The sequence below is a fragment of the Typopeltis vanoorti genome, chromosome 12, assembly GCF_054136105.1.
Source record: "Typopeltis vanoorti isolate ZY-2024b chromosome 12, IOZ_Tvanoo_1.0, whole genome shotgun sequence".
Lineage (NCBI taxonomy): Eukaryota > Metazoa > Arthropoda > Arachnida > Uropygi > Thelyphonidae > Typopeltis > Typopeltis vanoorti.
The window spans coordinates 66,095,838-66,114,970 of NC_143560.1; the positions used below are offsets into that span (position 1 = coordinate 66,095,838).

At 37.0% G+C, this 19,133-nt stretch overlaps 1 protein-coding gene and 1 pseudogene across 1 annotated transcript in view; one reads left to right on the forward strand and one right to left on the reverse strand.

Annotated features, from left to right (window-relative positions):
- LOC150100848 (flotillin-1-like) overlaps nucleotides 1–19,133 on the reverse strand; it is a 198,986-nt gene that overhangs the window by 102,724 nt on the left and 77,129 nt on the right. The window lies entirely within an intron of this gene.
- LOC150100849 (small ribosomal subunit protein uS4 pseudogene) lies at nucleotides 6,885–7,461 on the forward strand (annotated as a pseudogene).

A 19,133-nucleotide genomic window follows, 5' to 3' on the forward strand; every position in this document is an offset into this window, starting at 1 on the left:
CCTGTCTGACAGGAGTTGTGATTTTGAAAACATCAAAGGTGACTAGGTTTTCAAAAGGTGGGACATCCCAGGTGTTTAATCAGTGGAAAAATAACCCACAGTGCTTGTCTGAGAGGCATAATTGTGGTCCTAAGCGAGTCTGTCAGGACATCATCTGAGAAGGTTTGTATGGACAAACAGAACTTCCTGTGTGCAGCAATTGACCAAGACATTTAATGAAGGTTGTTCCCACCCAATATTTCAATGAATTATGCATAGGGAATTGAAGAGGATCAGTATTAGCAGTCATATGCCTATACAGAAACCGCTGATTTCTGCGAAGAACTGGAAAATTTGTCTACAGTGGTGTTTAGGAACACCATGACTAGACACTACAAGAATGGGAAAAAAAGTTGTGGTCCAATGAGTTATGGTACACCTTGTTCTGTACAATGGTAGGCAGAGAGTTTGGCAGAAGTCCCATGAAGCAATAAATCCAGCTTGCCTTGTAAACACAACTCAAGTTCTAGTCATGGTGTCAGGATGTGGGGCATGTTCTGTTGGAATGGAACAGAACCATTGATATTGCTAGAAGGTTGGATGTCCTCCAAAGAATATCTGAATATTGTTGCTGATTAAGTCCATCCTATTGATGACAATGTTGACTTTTCATCCAGCATGTGATGGTTGTTTCACAGATGACAGTGCTGTCTATTGCACAAGAATTATTCAGCACTGGCTCAGCGATCATGACAGTGCATCCTGCCATCTTCCCTGGCCACCACAAAGCTCAGGTCTGAATCTCATTGAAAATGCATGGGACATATTAGAAAAACCGATCCAGGAGCAAAGTCCTCTTCCATTAAATCTGAGCCAGTTAAAGGACTGTCTGGTGAGTGCCTGGTATTTTACAGATATATATGCAATCCAGCACCTTGTGAAATCTATGCCAAACTGCATATGCACTGTAATTTGGGCTAAAGGAGGTGCAACCTCCTTTAGCCCAAATATTAAATAAAAGTTTCTAATTCAGTGGCCAGTATGTGCATATGGATGAAGCATGACTTCACCTTCATGGACACCACTGAAATCTCCAGCACAATGCAGAGTCTACAATCAAAGACAGCAGCATTACTTCAGCAATACCTAAAGTACAGTTAATTCTATCTCTACAGCAAACATCATTATGAAAATTTCCCTCACAGCAACAAACCAGACTAAAGGAAATTCACCATACAAACTTTCAATACAATAAACTATATGGTCTCTACAAATTATATCTATAATAGCTTGATGACATCAGAAACATGGGAAAAAAAGTGTGGCCACAACAGACTTAGATGTGAGCAAGTCAACTCGAACCATTAGAGCAAGAAGGCACTTCATTGAAAATACGAGGTTCGTCCATGAAGTTCTTGAACTATTGAATTATCGCACCAACAAGCGCTACTAGCTGCATGCTTCATATGCTGCAATATAGCAGCAACATTGGGGAAATAGCCTAGCAAAAACTGCAATATGATATTTTGCTTAGTTATTGTGTTACATCTGTTTGTGTCAAAACACGTTCGGGGTGTGTGGCACTTTTTTGTTGCATTTAAAATGAGCAATTTTCATGATCAACAAATTTGTGTGAAATTTTGTGTCAAATCGAGAAAATCTTTCACTGAGACACTTGAAATGTTAAAAACAGCATTTGGGAATGAGGCTTTTGGCCCAACTCAAACATACAAGTGGTGGAAACATTTCATAGATGGCCAAACTTTAGTTGACAATGATCCCCATTCAGGACAACCATCAACATCGAAAACTGATGAAAACGTTGCAAAAGTTCATAAAGTCATCCATTCTAACCACCGTTTAACTGTTCATGAAATAGCTGCAGAAGCAAATATTTCAAAAACTGTCTGTCGTGAGATTTTTATGCAAAATTTAGGTATGCATAACATTGCAGCCAAATTTGTGCCTTGCCTTTTGACTGACGATCAAAAACAAATTTTTTCAGTTGATGTGAGCCAAGAGCTTTTCAGTTGAGCTTAGAAGGATGAAAACTTTTTAAAAAACATTACTGGGATGAGATGCGAGTTTACAGCTATGATGTCAAAACAAAAGCTCAATCATCACAGTGGATGTCAAAAGGATCAACACAACCCCCCCCCCCCCCTACCCCCCAAAAAGAGAGAGAAGTGCAGTCGAATGTCAAAGTGATGATGACAGGTTTTTTTTTTTTCAATTCTGAGGGCATTGTTCACCATGGCTTTCTTCCATAAGATAAGACAGTGAACAAGGAGTATTATCTTGAGGTATTTATTTTGAGTTATTTTATTTTGAGTATTACCTTCTATCAGAGGAAAAAAGCCTGATGCTTGGAGGGAAAACTGATAAATGCTTCATCATGAAAATGCACCTGCACACACACACATCATTATTATTCCATCAATTTTTGGCAAAGCACAAAACAATAGCTGTTTCGCAGCCAGCTTACTCACCTGACCTTGCACCAGCAGACTATTTTTTATTCCCCAAATTGAAATTGACATCGAAAGGCCGATGTTTTAAGTTGATTGACTCAATAAAGAAAACATTGATAGTGGAACTGCAAAGTATCCTGAAAGAAGTGTCCCAAAAATGTTTCAAAGTATGGAAGAAATGGAAGTATATACAAAGTGGAGGAGAGTACTTTGAAGGAGACAAAGCAGAACAGCTTAAATTTCACAAACCTTGTAAACTAGTTCTGTAGAAAAGTTATTGTATATCTATCCTCTTTATTAATAAATGGCTGGAATTATTGGAATAGATATAAAAATCATAAAAAAATTTTTTTGATTGCAGATTAATACTGGTGATAATTATTTGAATATTTTCAACATTAAACAAGTTTTTGGCAAGTTATCAAAATTTTCTTGTATATGTAATAAAAACAAAAGAACACAGTAATATTTTCTGGTGTATATATCCTCACCAAGTGGCATACCAAACAGGATAGCCTGACACAATATCGTATTAGTTTGTTATCATGAAGGAAGACAAATTTGGAAGAAATTTGCTTTCGAAACTAGTTTATTTGTCAAGTCACTGATTTCATCAGTTCAAGTAAGAAGAACTGTTAACCAATCTTTATACTACAAGTTTTTCCACATGGTTAGAAAGTAAATTATCATCATCATCAAATTCATGCCATGTACCCTCAAGGGGTGTACAGGATATGATAGTACAACATGAAAAATTTACATCATTACTAACTTCCTATCTACAATTTTCCTCCAAATCAGTCTGTTACTTGTCAAGACTCCAACATTATCAGATCTTATATTTCTATCGTCTATGGCACTTTGTACAGTATCGATCCACTTATATCTTGGTCTTCCACTGGAGAACACTTGTTTTGCTAATCTTTCCTCGCCCCATTTTATTTAAGTGACCATGCCACCTGAGATTAGCTCTGCTAACGCATTCCTGGATATAACAATTCAAGTTCTTTCCTAATAGCCTCGTTTTTAATATATTGTCATTGATGCCATCGGTTCATGCCTCTAATCTTTCTCAGGACTCTCATATTTGTGGACGCTAGTCTTTGGTCAAGTGTTTTACTTCTGACCCAGCTCTCAGATCCATAAGTTAAAACTGGTTTGAACACTGTCTTGTATACAGCTAATTTAGTCTGACTAATTTCTCTCTCATTCCATATGAATTTATTCAATTGACTTCCTACCACACCAGTTTTGTTGATTCTGTTGGCTATTTCCATAGTTAATTTACCATCTTCACTAAAAATCGTGCCAAGTAGCTGAAATGTTTTACTTGTTCCACAGGTTCTCCATTCACAACGCAAGTGACATCTCCAACGATTCTGCCTATTTTCATTGTCTTTGTCTTTTTATTGTTGACCTTTATTATACCATATCTATTACAACAGTTATTCAATTTAGTCAGGGAATCTTGCAGACTTGTAGTGGATTTATTTAGAAGTATAACATCATCCGCATAAAGCACAGAGTTGACATTAACACTGCCAATTTTGATATCATGCTTAAAATACCACTTTCCTTCATAATGTGATCCATATAAATAATGTACATCCTTGTCTCGCACCTGATTTAACAATAAACCATCTTCCTGTACTTCCTTCAATTCTAACTGCTGATTTACAACTCAAATAAAGACTAAGTATTGCTTAATATAATGTCCCATTAACACCATATAACTGTAGCGTATTGAATAGCTTTTCTCTTGTCAACTTGTCATATGCCTTTTCCACATCGACAAAACTTAAATATAGATCTTTGTTATATTCCCATGATTTCTCAACTATTTGTCGTAAAGTGAAGATCTGATCCTGACAGCCTCGATTTGGCCTGAATCCAGCTTGTTCTTCACCAAGCTTTTCTTCCACAATTCTTCTTAACCGTTTCTCAAGTATACTAGCACAGATCTTGCCAGGAACACTCAATAGGGAAATACCTCTGCAATTCTCACATTCAGTTTTATTTCCCTTTTTGTATATGGTTACTATTAGAGCTCTACTCCAATCATGGGAATTCGTCCCTCTGTCCAGGCTTTCTGAACTATGCAATGCAGCCACTGTAAGAATTTCATACCACCATACTTCAGCATTTCTGGTCGAATATCATCTACTCCTGCTGCCATTCCACATTTAAGCCTTTGATGGCTTTTTCTACTTCACGTATGAATATGTATTCCTGACTGTATGCCTGCTGAGTGTTTTTTACCGCTGTGCTATCATTGCTTGTTTCATTTTGCAATTTTTCGAAGTAATTACTCCATACTTCAAGGATATCTTTTTCTCCTGTTTTCATGTCACCTTTATCATCTTTAACTCCTTTTACAGCACTATTTCCTCCATTTCTAAGCTTCTTCAACAACCTACAGAATATCTTACCACCTTCTTGTTCTTGTCAAAGTTCTCCCATGAATTTTGTTTAGCTAGTTTTACACAGTGTTTAGCTTTCTTACATTTGTCTCTGTATTCTCTAAGAGCACAAGCTGACTTATTTGCCAGGAACTTTTGATATGCTTTCTTCTTTTCCTTCACTGCCTCTTTAACTTCCTGTGTCCACCATGGAGTTCTGAATTTTCTATCCTTGCAGAAAACATGCCTCTCTGGCTGAATCAATCAGGGTTTGCTTCAAGGCTTTCCACTGAATCTCCAAGGTTTGGTTCGTATTCTCAAACTCTCATTTTTTCTTCAATAATCTTTGTTATTGTAGTCTACAGTTCACATCTGAGAGCTACTCAACTTTCATTCGCTTTAAAACTTTGTTACATGTTATTCTTTTCAATATGAAATTCAATTTTATCCTGCTCAAGACTAAATAGTGATCACTTCCAATTTCAAATCCTTTGTACACTCTGGTGCCCTGCACGAGGGAGTAAACATCACTATCAACAATAACATAGTCAATGAGACTTTTCTTATTCCTTTCCTCTTCTCTCCATGTGAATTTGTGCACATTTTTATGTTGGAACATGGTGTTAGTAGTAACTAGCAGAAATCCAACAGGTATTTGCTATTATTATTAGCTTTGCTCTTTTCTCCAAATTTTCCCAAAATATTTTTGTATGTCTGACAATCATTTCCTACTCTGCTATTTAGATCCCCAACAAGGACCAACTTTTCATTTTTCATTGTGTCAGTTGATTTCTCTAAAACATCAAAAAATTCCTCCACTTCTACCTTAGTAGAACCTTTTGTGGAACCATAGGCACAAATAAGTCTCATTGTCCAATTCCCCATTCTGATATTTGCCCACATGTCTCTACTTGAGACTGGCTGCCATTCAAGAAGATTCACCTCGTATTTTGTGTTGAGTACTATGGCTACTCCTTTTCCTTGATTGTCATTACCTGAATATAACATTTTGTATTTATTGCTCAGAAAGATCTCACCAGTTTTTGTCTTTTTTGTTTCATTCAACCCTATCATGTCAATCTGGTACTTATCTAATTCCTCCGCTAGCTCCATTTCTTTGCCATTCAGGTTTCTTATGTTGATAGTATCGATCTTTAACTCTGGCGATATTGAGTTGGGGTGTGTTTTCAGATTTGTCCAGTAACTGACCTTTCGCTGTTCGCCCTGGTCCCCTGGCGAAAACAACGGGGGCCTTGTTTAACCGGGCAACACCCAGCCGGCATGAAAGTTTGTCATGTTGTACCATCATTTTGTATTTTGGTTTAAGCCAATAAGAATACAATTTGGTCGGCTAAATCCCAAATTGCCAGCCCATCCTCGTTCGTTCAATATCCAGGTAGATACCCAACAGGATGCACCACGAGAAAGTGAGTATTGGACATTAGGTCAGAAGTTCTGATTGGTTCTCTGCATTCCTTTAAAGGCTATGTGGAGGTCTCCTCTCAGTTATATAGCTTTGACCCTTATGCACCCCAGAAAGTAAATTATAGAAATTATATCCTTGCTTTAATCCTACCCAAGTGGAAATAAAAATAAATAAATAAATAATAAAAAACAACTTTTGTTTGCATAAAGTAATTTATAGAAATTATATTCTTGTTTTAATTCTACCCAAGTGAAAAAAAAAAAAACTTGTTTGCATATGCTTGGATAAAGGATGAATATAAGAATATAGTTCTTGTCTAGTATAATTTACATTTAAGTTCATTATGTTTATAACGTGTCAAATTGTTTACTGATTATCTTCATTTCTAACATAGTTTTGCTGTCAGAACTATCATATTAATGGTCTTCACAGTCTTTAATCAACTGTTTGATTGCTTTATTAAAAAAACTTTATTAACAGAATTTTCACTTAAGTATCATAGACATTATCAGTACAAGATTACAGAACAGCAATTAAGCAATAACAGAAAATGCGTATGATACTTAAGCGAAATTTCTGTTAATAAAGTTTTTTACTTAATTTTATAAAATGCCATGCATTCCTACTGTCCACAGTAAAATTTCTGTGACTCCCAACTGCCTATTATGAAAAAGTTCATCTAGATCAAGAATTGAAGCTTATTGGAGAATATGGATTGCACAACAAACGAGAGGTATAGTGTATAAAATACATGTAAACAAAGATCAGGAAAGCTGCCAGAGAATAGTTGATATTTGAAGAAAAGGAACCTGGAACCTTGTCAACTCTTTAATGCCTTATTTAGGAGACTTGTGCATATTGGAGTGCTGGATAAATACAAGATGAAATTAGATTATACATTATGCCTGAGAGTTGTGGATTTCTTGGAATGTCGACTTCAGACCCAGGTATTTAAGCATGGTTTGGCCAAAAGCATCCATCATGCTCATGTACTGATCAGACAGCGACACATCAGAGTTTATAAACATGTAGTTAATATAACATTTATTGTTCGACTGGATTCAGAATAGCGAACAGATCTCTCCCTAAGTTCGGCATTTGGAGGTGGACTTCCCAGTCATGTCAAGAGGGAAAATGTACACAAGGTAGTGCAGCTCATGAAGAAGAAGAAAAAGAAGAGGATTAACTTTTGTTATCTTCTAATTTTGAGAAATGTTTGAAAGTTTTGAAAGAAACAGTTCTAACCCATATATCCAAACTGGTTCCTGCTAGTTCGCTTCCTGATATTTTGGCACAATTTCTTCCTCATTGCTGTACTGGAATAATAGCTGAAGCAACTAAGCTACAATGCCAATGTATTACATAGTGGTCTGAAAGGTTCTCAGCCTAACAATGAAAAAACGAATTTATAATTTCAAAATTATTTTTATTTTTCAACATAATCTCCCTTAAGGCTAATACATTTATTCCAGCAATGCTCCAGCGCCATTATCCCTCCCTGTAGTGGTTCTCAATAAAATCTGCAAAATACTCTACAGCTACAATCACCTCTTGATTCAAAGAAAAACGCTGACCAGCGAGGAAGAGTTTTAGTTTTGGGAAGAGACAGAAGTCAGAAGGAGCCAAATCTGGGGAATAGGGTTGATGTTCCAACAATTCATAGTGCAGATCCCTTAATTTTCACCATTGCCAAAACACCTTTGTGAGCAGGTGCATTGTTCTGATGAAAGATGATTTTTTCTTCTGCAAACTGGGTCTTTTCTCATGAATTTTTCCGTCTAGTCTGGTTAAAAGATTGGAATAATATTCCCTGGTTATTGTTTTACCATTTTCAAGATAATTAATAAACAAAACGCCATTAGCATCCAAAAACACCGATGCCATAACCTTTTCTTCTTTGGCGCTGAACAACTAGTTTCTGTCCATGGTTTTGACTGCTGTTTGGATTCTGGTGTGTACTGGTGAATCCAAGTCTTATCCATAGTAATAAATCGATACACAAAATCAGTTTTATTCTTGTTAAAAAGCTCCAAGCACTTTCCAGAGATTTTCATGCAAGTCTGTTTTTGATCTGACCGACATCCATCTTACACAAAGCTTTCTCATTTGCAATTCTTCATGCAAAATATATATCGTACACCTTCTTTTGAAATGCCTATAGTCTAAGCAATTTCAAGCACTTTGACTTGCTGGTCATCCAATACCATATCATGCACTTGATCAATGACTTCTAATGTTGTTACATTTTTTGGACGTCCTTCACGTGGATCATCTTCAAGGCTAGTACGGCTGCGTTTAAACTTAACAGTACATTTCTTAATTGTTGAAAATGAAGGAGAAGAGTGCCCATAAACATTTATGAACTTCGAATGAATTTCTTTTGGCATTAAACCTTCTTTTACAAAGAATTTTATAACCGCACAATACTTAATTTTATCCATTTCGAGGGATACAGACAACACTTTGGCTTCTGACCGCTGTATAAAAAAACTACTTGATAGAATGACTTGCAATTTCACATGGATGCTTATGACAGATGTAACAACTTGGAAAAAAAAAAATATATTGCCAATAGTGTTGCCATTTATGTTTGAGCCGAAGAACTTTTCAGACCACCAACGTATGTCTATTAATTATTTGTGTGTTCATTCTTCTGGTAATGTCCCCAGTGGAATGAAAAACCCGAGTTTCAGGAGGTAAACACTTCACTCTCCATATGAGAATGACTAACTCACCCTCAGCTGAAAGGTCCTTATGAAGGTTCTTTGTGCCCTAAACAGAATTCAACCCAAGGTTTATCCCAAGCTAAAGAGGATCTCCTTTCTCTCTTGTTCCATATCAATTTATTAAACTGGCTTCTAACCATACCAGCCTTACTTAGTTTATTATTATTACTAAAAGAGACCTCCAGAGAGTCAAAGACTCATCAAGGGAGGCCACATACTACACTCACCAGCCATCATACATGTTCTTGAATTCATTCACACTGTTTGCACACACAACATCCAATGGCAATCCATTGCAATCGCGCACCATGCTATAAGAGAAAAATCCAGCCCTTACCCCATTCTTAGCGACATTAATTCTAAGCTTCCAAGGATGTCCTAGCATCCTTTCTTCATACTCCACAAAATGAAAAATTCCATCAACTGAAATCCTGTAATGATCCTTTTAGAAGTTTGTATGCCTCAATCATACTCAGCATTCTACAATCCCGTTATCATTTTTAGCACTCTCCTTTGCACTCTCTCCACAAGTGAGGTCTTATTAAGGCCTTGTAAAGAAGCAAAAAATGACATCTTTATCTTTACATGTTAAAGATAAACATTGCAATCATCTTTTGAGTTGTATTTGCAATCTTTGCTACATGGCCCCTGAACTTCAACTTGCTATCTACTAACACTCCAAGATCCCTAGCCTTGTAAGTTTCTTCTAGCATAATCCCACCAATATAATATGACATTGGATATCTAATCACGCCAAAGTGCATGACTTTACATTTACTGATAGTGAACTGACACCATTTTCCCATGCCCACAATTCCAGCCAATTCAAATAATTCTGGAAGTACTGCATAGCAGCAGCATTACTGATTACCCTACCTATCTTTGCATCATCTGCAAATAGCTGTATGTTGCCTGTCAAATCCCTCCCAATATCATTAATGTACAGATTGAATAACAGCAGACAAAGATCTGATGCTTACAGTACACCATTAGTTACTTTAAATCTTGCAGACTCATATCCTCCATATACCACTTTTTGATATCTGTCAGTCAGCCATCCTCTTAACCATGCTTATATTTTACAATAGAAACCCATATTCTCCAATTTATGTAACAATCTACCATGCTGTATTCTTTCAAAAGCCTTAGCAAAATCTAAAAGTATCATGGTGTATCCATTCCCCTGGTCTAGTTCAATGGTTACATTATTACAAAATGTGAGCAAGTTGCTAAAACTTGACCTTCCCTTAATAAACCCATACTGTTCATTGAGAAGCAGAGATTCACTGTAAACTAACTTCTAAATACGAGCCCAACCAATTTTTCCAAAATCTTCACCACCCTTGTACAATGGTATTACCATACATTCTTTCCATTCCTGCAGAGTCTTTCCTGTTCTGAGACTCAAATTATATAGACTGGTCAAAGGAATTTAAGGGTCAAAGCTGTATAACTGAGAGGAGACCTCCACATAGCCTTTAAAGGAATGCGGAGAACCGACCAGGGCTTCTGACCTAATGTCTAATCCTCACCTTCTCGTGGCGCACCCTGTTGGGTATCTACTTGGATACTGAATGGACGAGGATGGGCTGGCAATTTGGGATTTAGCCGACCAAATTGTATTCTTATTGGTTAAACCAAAATATAGAATGATGGTACAACATGACAAAATTTCATGCCGGCTGGGGCGTCACCCGGTTAAACAAGGCCCCCGTTGTTTTCGCCAGGGAACCAGGGCGAACAGCGAAAAGTCAGCTACTGGAACAAATCTGAAAACAAACCCCAACTCAACATCACCAGAGTTAAAGATCGGTACTATCAACGTAAGAAGCCTGAATGGCAAAGAAATGGAGCTAGCTGAGGAATTAGATAAGTACCAGATCGACATAATAGGGGTGACTGAAACAAAAAAGACCAAAACTGGTGAGATCTTTCTGAGCAATAAATACAAAATGTTATATTCAGGCAATGACAATCAAGGAAAAGAAGGAGTAGCCATAGTATTCAACACAAAATACGAGGTGAATCTTCTTGAATGGCAGTCAGTCTCAAGTAGAGTAATGTGGGCAAATATGAGAATGGGGAACTGGACAATGAGACTTATTTGTGCCTATGGTCCCACAGAAGGCTCTACTAAGGTAGAAGTGGAGGAATTTTTTGATGCTTTAGAAAAAGCAACTGACACAATGAAAAATGAAAAGTTGGTCCTTGTTGGGGATCTAAATAGCAGAGTAGGAAATGATTGTGAGACATACAAAAATATTTTGGGAAAATTTGGAGAAAAGAGCAAAGCTAATAATAATGGCAAATATCTGTTGGATTTCTGCTCAGGACATGGACTGGTTATTACTAACACCATGTTCCAACATAAAAATGTGCACAAATTCACATGGAGAGAAAAGGCTAGGAATAAGAAAAGTCTCACTGACTATGTTATTGTTGATAGTGATGTTTTCTCCCTGGTGCAGGACACCAGAGTGTACAGAGGATTTGAAATTGGAAGTGATCACTATTTAGTCTTGAGCAGGATAAAATTGAATTTCATATTGGAAAGAAGAACATGTAAGAAAGTTTTAAAGCGAATAAAAGTTGAGCAGCTCTCAGATGTGAACTGTAGGCTAAAATACACAAAGATTATTGAAGAAAAAATGAAAGAGTTTGAGAGCAGGAATCAAACCTTGGAGATTCAGTGGCAAACTCTGAAGAAAACATTGATTGATTCTGCCAGAGAGGCATGTGGTGAGGTTATCTGTAAGGATAAAAAAATCAGAACTCCCTGGTGGACACAGGAAGTTAAAGAGGCAGTGAAGGAAAAGAAGAAAGCATACCAAAAGTTCCTGTCAAATAAGTCAGCTTGTGCTCTTAGAGAATATAGAGACAAATGCAAGAATGCTAAACACTGTGTAAAACTAGCTAAACAAAAGTCATGGGAGGACTTTGGCAAGAATATAGAAAATAAATATCAAGAAGGTGGCAAAATATTCTGGAGGTTGTTGAAGAAGCTTAAGAATGGAGGAAAGAGTGCTGTAAAAGGAATTAGAGATGATAAAGGTGACATGAAAATGGGAGAAAAAGATATCCTTGAAGTATGGAGTAATTACTTTGAAAAACTGCTAAATGAAACAAGCAGTGATGACAGCACAGTGGTAAAAAACACTGACCAGGCATGCAGTCAGAAATACATATCCATACTAGAAGTAGAAAAAGCCATCAAAGGCTTGAAATGTGGAAAGGCAGCAGGAGTAGATGATATTCGACCAGAAATGCTGAAGTATGGTGGTATAAGAGTCTTACAGTGGCTGCACTGCATAGTTCAGAAAGCCTGGACAGAGGGACGAATTCCCGATGACTGGAGTAGAGCCCTCATAGTACCCATATATAAAAAGGGAAATAAAACTGCATGTGAGAATTACAGAGGTATTTCCCTACTGAGTGTTCCTGGCAAGATCTATGCAAGTATACTTGAGAAACGGTTAAGAAGAATTGTGGAAGAAAAGCTTGGTGAAGAACAAGCTGGATTCAGGCCAAATAGAGGCTGTCAGGATCAGATCTTCACTTTACGACAAATAGTCAAGAAAGTATGGGAATATAACAAAGCTCTGTATTTAAGTTTTGTCGATCTGGAAAAGGCATATGACAAGGTGCCAAGAGAGAAGCTATTCAATACGCTGCAGTTATATGGTGTCAATGGGGCATTATATCAAGCAATACTTAGTCTTTATTTGAGTTGTAAGTCAGCAGTTAGAATTGAAGGAAGTACAGGAAGATGGTTTAATGTTAAATCTGGTGTGAGACAAGGATGTACATTATCCCCTCTGTTATTCATTATCTATATGGATCACATTATGAAGGAAAGTGGTATTAAACATGATATAAAAATTGGAGATGTTAATGTCAGCTCTTTGCTTTATGCAGATGATGTTATACTTCTAAATAAATCTGCTACAAGTCTGCAAGATTCTCTGACTAAATTGAATAGCTGTTGTAATAGATATAGTATGAAGGTCAGCAATAAAAAGACAAAGACAATGAAAATAGGCAGAATCATTGAAAATGTCAACTGTGTTGTGAATGGAGAACCTGTGGAACAAGTAAAACATTTCAGCTATTTAGGCACGATTTTTACTGAAGATGGTAAATTAAATATAGAAATAGACAACAGAATAAGCAAAGCTGGTATGGTGGGAAGTCAATTGAATAAATTTATATGGAATAAGAGAGAAATTAGTCGGAACACTAAATTAGCTGTATACAAGACAGTGTTCAAACTAGTTTTAACTTATGGATCTGAGAGCTGGGTCAGAAGTAAAACACTTGACCATAGACTAGAGACCACAGATATGAGAGTCCTGAGAAAGATTATAGGCTTGAACAGATGGCATCAATGGCAATATCATATTAAAAACGAGGATATTAGGAAAGAACTTGACATTGTCAGCATCCAGGAATGTGTTAGCAGAGCTAATCTCAGGTGGTTTGGTCACTTAAACAGAATGGGCGAGGAAAGATTAGCAAAACAATTGTTTTCTGCCAGGTTGGCAGCAAAACGACCTAGAGAAAGACCAAGATATAGGTAGATTGATACTGTACAAAGTGCTTTAGACGATAGAAATATAAGATCTGATAATGTTGGAGTCTTGACAAGTAACAGACTGATTTGGAGGAAAATTGTAGATAGGAAATTAATAATGATGTAATTTTTTCATGTAGTACTATCATATCCTGTACACCCCTTGAGGGTACATGGCAGGAATTTGATGATGATGATGATGGTCAAAGGAATAGCCAGTTCAGCTGAACACTCTTTTAGCACCTGTGTGTACATCCCATCAGACCCTATTGCTGAATTCTTACTCAGTTTGTGCAACAACTATAATACCTCCTCTTCATACACCTCAGTTTCTTCAGAAGAGGTAGCAGTGAACTCCATGTTGCATACACCAGATTGATAGCTTTTAGTAAAATGGGCACTCGTTAGTTGAACAACCTCTTCTGCATCTGTCACCCTCACACCATCTGCATTCAGAAGAGCTATTCTTTCATATTCATTCTTTCTGTTACTTGCAGCATATCGATAGAATTCTCGTGGATTGTCTTTATCTTGCAGAGCCAGTTTCTTTTCATACTGAGACTTGGCTTTCCATGCAACAGTTGTGACTTTTCTAGCCTGCTGCTTATAATTTTCATAATGGGCATCATACTTATGCCGACAGTTTCCTTCCACCATTTCATAAGAAGCTCTTGCTTAATAAGATTACACATCCATTTGACTCCCACCCTATTTATTCTTCGAACTCTCAGGATACATTCTGATATTGCATCATTTAAGTATTTTTTAAACACTTCCCTTACACTGCTGTCAATATCCTTCCCATTCAACAACTGATACCATGGTGCAGAACTCAGCATTCTCCTCAGTTGGTAATAATTCCCTTCTTAGTAGTTCAGCATGTAACTTTTTCTGAATGGAACATTAATAAACTTAGTCACTTTTCAAGTGAGTACTGCATGATCACTGTTACCAACTAGAGGCAAAATAGTTGTCTTTAACTGAAACACCCTCTGACACTATAATGAAATCTAGCACTGTTTGACCTCGAGTTCCTTCTATCATATGCTGCTTGAGGAAGTTGTCCCACAATTCAGTTTCATTCTTCTGAGATTTTACTGATACCCAGTCAATATTTGGGTAGCAGTAAAATTTCCCATTATGATTACTCTTTTCAAGCCCAATGTCTCTATTTGGTGATGCATTTCTTCATCACTAGCAACTGATCCACCAGGTCTGTAACAACACACCACACCACCATGTAATTGATCTTGTTAGATTCCATTTCACACCAGATGGCTTCAAATTCACTGCCACATAAAATATTGTTACTAATACTATAATCATAGTTCTCAATACTAACTAGATTCAAGCCATCCAATATCATTAGCAGCATGCTTCCTACTCTCATATACTGTCTATCCTTCCTAAAAATACTGTTTCTTTTACACTCTATACCAATTAGTATGTCTGATGATAGCCAGGTCCCACTAATGTCTACAATCTGAGGTCTCAACATACTGACCAAGGCAACAAACTCAACCCCTTTGTTTCTGATACGCCTAGCATTCGTATATAGACATAATAAGCTACCTGCATGTTCTTTTGCATATTCTATTATTAATTTCCATGTTCTGTTTTCTATTTGTACTAAAAAACAATTGTCTATATATCTAAAATGTGTCACCTGTTTTATAGGTTCACTATTAAGAACTTATTTGGATATTTTCTGTTTTCCTGACTGTTTTCATTCTTTTCTTTTATTATTACTGATGTTGGATTTATTATTGATTCTCCTGATTTGTCAAAAAAAAAAAAAAAAGTAATTTGGCTAAAGACTTTTGAAGAAGGCCTGTGCAGCTCTGCTGAAAAGGCATTTGTTAGGCTACATAAAAAAAAATGTTGCTGTAAACGTTTAATTCTAGTTGCTAACAACAGGAACTTTTTCTAAGCCTTTCTTCAAACCAGTTCCTGAATTAGCTGATCACTCTCACAGAAACTCAGGTTTTCATCCTATAAACACAGGAAAATCAGCCATACAACTCGCACTATTTCAGAAAATAATATGTAGTATTAGGGACAACAAGATGGTGGTAGTTGTTTGTCATGCACTCCTCCAAAGAAGTCAATTAAAATCACTGATAGTCTTGGGCTGGTGCCAATGTGATTGGTTAATGGTGAAGACTAACTGTCCATTAGTCTTCAAAAGTTACGGTAAATGACCTTGCCTAAAATTTATAAGTGGATTTATTTAGGAGAATAATATCAACAAAAAAAAAAAAGGTCAGGAATTAAGCTTACCTCAAATTCTATATTGAATTTGTTTAATATCATTCCTTCATAATGTGACCATGAAGGAAAGTGACGTTAAATATAATGTACAGGACTGTACATTATATTTAATGTCACATATACATAGTCCTGCCTCACATATACATTCTATACATTTGTGAGCCAAAACATTAAGACAACCTACCTAGTAGCATGTTGGGCTTCTTTTAGCAAAGTTAACTGTTTGCACCCCCTATTTTTGCATTGATTCCAACTAGATCATGGAAGATGTCCCAAGATATTTTGAACCAACTTAGATTGAATTTTGAACCTAGACAGAACAGTGACCGAGTGAGGTACTGATATCGACCAGTGGATGCTGCATTCTACACAATGTCAAATGTTAAATGGAACTCAATATCAGGATAATGAAGGAGTCAGAAGAGAACATAGAATGTGATATGCTCTTCGAACCATGCCTGTGCAATGTGAGCCTTGTGACATGTGGCACTGTCTTGCTTTTGTAAAATGGGAAATGGCATATGTTAAGGTGCCAGGAGAAAATCTCTTTAAAACACTAGCATTATACTGTGTAAGTGGAACATAATACACAACTATACATAGCTGAAACTTAAAGTCAACAGTTAGAACTGAAGAGATATACAGGTAATGGACAAAAAAATGGAAACACTAAGCTATCGGGTTGCATTATCATTAGTTGCAATACAGCATCTGTGATGCACCAAACACAGATGCAGTTGATGTGCAAATGTATTCCCAATATTCCTAGGGTTGTGTATAAAGGCAAACAGAGGCATGCCACTATTTCTTGCATGTTAGAATGGAATCCAAAGAAGACTTCAGTGACTTTGAAAGGGGCATGATTGTTGGAGCTAGGCTGGCAGGTGCACATGTAAATCAAGGAACAGTCTCTAAGGCTATGTCAGCATAGCAGGTGACAGAACAAACATCAGCAAAATGAAGTAGTAAATGGAAGTGCTTCCTGCAAGAGAGGGGAATTTCAAGCATTATTGCGCTGTACCACGAAAAACAGGTGGGTTACTGCTGAGCAGTTGTGTGAAAAATTTAACACTTCAATGAGTCATGAGAAACCCATTTCACAAAAATTATGTGCCAGGAACTACATAGAAAGTTTGATATCATGGTTGGGTTTCCTTACACAAGCCTTTGATCACTCCCGTTAATGCATATTGTTGCATCCAATGGTGTAAAGATCACAAGCAATGGACTACACAACAGTGGATGTGATATGGTCCGATGAATCCACAGTCATACTTTTTGCTGCAAACAGATGAATGTAGCGTTAGCCAAAGGAAGCTTACCAGCCAGAATGCTCATTTCCAACTGTGAAAGGTTTTGGTGGTTCTGTAAATGGTCTGGGGTGCATTCTCATGGCATGATTTAGGTCCACTTGTTGTACTGGAAGGCAAAGTGGATGCTGCACATTATCTTTCAATCATAAGTGATCATTTTCATCCCATGTTGACACATTTTTCTCCTACACAGCTAGCCACATTTCAACTTTTCTCAATGAATGGGAGATAATGCTCCCATTCATCAAGAAAATGTGGTCACCCAGTTGTTTGCGGAACATGACAGTGAGGTGTCCTGTGTGCCATGGCCATTCCAATCACCAGAATTAAATCCTATTGAACATTTGTGGGACATTTTGGAGCAAGCTCTCAGGCAATGTTTCCCACCTCCAAAGAACAATGGTGAATTGATCTAGTTTCTGTCGGACAAATGGTGTAAAATTCCTCATGTTGAATTAAAAGTACTGACAATCTCTTCCCCCCTCAAAGAATACAGCTGCACTAGATGCCCATGACAGACCAACATCATATTAATCAAAACATGTCACTATTTCCATATTTTTATCTATCACCTGTAGAATGATGGTTATTCGCTACTGTTATTCATCATATACTGCTATTGTTATGTGCCATCCAGTCATTTCCAACTCTTGGTGATCTTGTGAACAAGGCTCTTCATCTCACTCAGTGTCTGGTCTTTTCTTTCAGCAATTGTAAATTCAAGTTGGTTAAGTTCCTTTATGTTGTGAATCCAACTCTTTTGCAGTCTTCCTCTCCTTCTTAGGTCCTCTATCTTTCCCAGCATAACTGCCTTTTCCAATGATTCATCTGCTCGCAAAATTTGCCCCAAAGTACATTAACTGCTGGAATGGTTGGCCGAGTGGTTATTGTACCCACTCTCCAACCAAGGGGCTGTGGGGTTTGAATCCTGCCTTGGGCATGGATGTTTGAAATTTTCTTTAGGTGGTAGATAAATTTCAATGCTTGGTGTGAGACCACTGCACAACTTATTGGAGGCTTGAAGTGGCTTGAAAAAGTTCCATGTTTGGTCTCTAGAGGAGGATTTCTGGAGTATGCAAAAAATATATTTTTTTAAAAAATACAAAAAAAATATATAAAATTGATAAACACAGAAAAAAAAAATTCTGAGACTACCCACAATACAAAATGCACTATAGGTTTGTAAATAACCTTTCATGAGTGGGGAGTAACATAAAAAAACTTCAGTTTAGTAATCATTCCCTCCAAGGAGTATTGTCTTCATATTCTCTAAAACTTTCTTATTAGTCATTCTTATGGTCCATGGGATTCCTAAAAGCTTCCTCCATGTCCATAATTCAAATGAATTCACTGTCTATCTTTCTTCTTAATGATCCAGCTTTCACATCCATATATGTTGACAGTGCATGGGAAGTGGTAAAGGAGTGTTTAAGGGAAGTAATGGCAGACTGCATACCTAGAGTCAGGAGAGTAAATCAAGTGGGAGTTTAAAAAAATATCATCATTAAGCTGGAGCAACAGAAAAAAAAGAAACAATTGTGGAGGGAATTTAAGGAGAAAGGTGACCAGTAGGCACAAGAACAGTGCAAGGCACAGGCCAGGAGGGTAACTAGTGTGGTAAGAAAAGCAAAAGCAGATTATGAAAGGAAATTAGCAATGCAGGCTAAAGAGAATCCTAAACAGTTCTTTCAGTATGCTGCAAGTAAAAGAAAGAATGTCTATGTCAGAATGAGTTTAATGAATGCTAATGATAGGGAGGTAACTGAATCAGTTGAAATAATAGAATTACTAAGTGAACACTTTGCAAAAGTATATTATCCAGGTGGTGATAATGCAGGAACGAGAGAGTCAAAGGCTTAGATGAGAACTGAGGTAAATGAAATGGCGGTGCATAGAATATCACAGAACCTTAATGTGAATACAGCTGTGGGACTGGTGGCGAGAGAACTTGGTGCCCTTGACCATATTGTTTAATCTA